Source organism: Hyposmocoma kahamanoa, unplaced genomic scaffold (genome assembly GCF_003589595.1).
Source record: "Hyposmocoma kahamanoa isolate Upper Pololo Valley unplaced genomic scaffold, ASM358959v1 78, whole genome shotgun sequence".
NCBI lineage: Eukaryota > Metazoa > Arthropoda > Insecta > Lepidoptera > Cosmopterigidae > Hyposmocoma > Hyposmocoma kahamanoa.
In genome coordinates, this window is record NW_020653945.1 from 648,529 (window position 1) to 650,496 (window position 1,968).

Below are 1,968 nucleotides of genomic sequence, written 5' to 3' on the forward strand. Positions count from 1 at the left end.
GATACGAAAAATGTATGTCAGGATCGTAGCAAAGGGAAGGCTGTGGTCTCTGCCTACCCCGATGGCAAGAGGGCGTGAAGTGTATGTATAGAAAGTGTTATTTGAATTTAAAAGTTCAAATGTAAATTATATTGAGTTTTAGAACTACATATGTCAAACTTTTGGTACGGCATTATTTGTCACTTTTTTATAACTCGACTTCAAAAAAGGAGGAAGAGGAGGAGGAGTCTGTATTTTTTGTGTGTATGTCACGCAATTATTCCGACATTTGTTACCCGATTTCGATGAGTCTTTTTTGTTGGAAAGGCGGTACCACTCAAATTTGAAAAAAATATTCCATCTATAAAGGCGGCAAATTAGGGCGTGAATCCGGTTTACTGGGTTCCACTCACTTTCCGTTAACCATTCGGTAGCAGTAGAGCTCCTTGTGAAAGAGTACGTCCAGCGAAGTACTGCCACATTTTCTATTTCTGCCACCAAGCTGTAATGTGAGCATTAAGGGTGTTGGTAATACATAAATGGGTGGTAGAAATTACAGGCACATGGGACTTGTCAACTTATGCCTCAGGGTGACGGACGTAGTGGCAGTGCCCCTCAGATCTTTACTTCAAGAAGACAGGCGTGTCGCTTGCCATCAGGAGCACGACTTGTTCGTCCCGTCACTTGTTATTAGAAAAAAAAACAAAAACCGATTTTAATAAAACGTGGCAAATAGACGTAATTCCAAAAATTTTTGAGAACATTTTTTTTTGTAAAAAAGCTACAATCATGCTATAATTTGTTTTATAGGATTCTGTAATCACTATGTATACCTTGTTGTAGAAATCAGCATGTAACACCCTAAAATAAGGATTATCAATGAATGTGATTTATGATGAATGAATGTTTTTAGACACACATTGAAGCTATATTTTGCGTGTTTGAAAACAATAGCCTAGCGCAAACGTTGCACTCGTAGGCGCAGGCGACGGCCCTTGTTACGTAAACCGGCGCGGTGCGCGCGCAGCGGAGAAATGCGGAGATCGGCTGCGGTTTCGGTGTGCGTTTACACCCCGGCTTGCATGGTCTGTTTCGTAATTATGTGCTCCTAGTACTTTATTTGCCATGATGGTACAATTTTATCTCTGAAAGAGACCCGTGCTTGGCGGCGGGACGTCTCCTTCTTCTTAACGTGTCGATGGTTTTTTCATTATAGGACTGTATTGACTTTGAATAAGTACGAGGGGCGGCTGAAAAGTAATCTACACAAATAGGAAATAATAGATTGACGAACATAAGTAGTTCAAGTTACTGTCAGTTTATAGCAATAATATTTTAAAGTTTAATACTAACCCCATTAACGCCATGTATGTACTCGTAATATCTATATTTGTTTTTACTTTTTTGTAACAAATTATTACAACGCAATGTTTTCTAACTCCACGCGTAAAGGGTTATAACAATTCAAAAAAAAGGTTACGGATGTTTATTGTCATTTAGTGACGTATTTACATTTCAGTTCACGTACGTACATATGTTAGCATGAGATATTATATTGTCATTTTATAGAAAATATTATCGCTTTCGATGAACCTTTAAAAAAATGGCAACACTGGCAGCGGCGATGGAAGGGGCAATAGGGATTTTGCACGAATGAATGTCATCGATTTGATTGTGTCCTTTAGTGAAACTATTGTTTTATTTTAAACGATAAGACTATTATGTATTAAGTAGAATTATTCCTTATGCATCACGGAAGTGATCGCCATCCATAAGACTGACCTCTCGTAGGCCTCTTGCATTCTACATGTCCTTACGCAAATTCGCGGCCGTGACAAAGGTCATATTTCGCAATTCTGACTTTACGCATGCAAATCGTTTTGCGTTAGCTGATAACGTCTTACCGAGTCACTTATCTGTCAAACTTTGAACATAAATATTTACATAACATTAAACAAAATGCATTGTTACTAAATATGCTTGGCATAA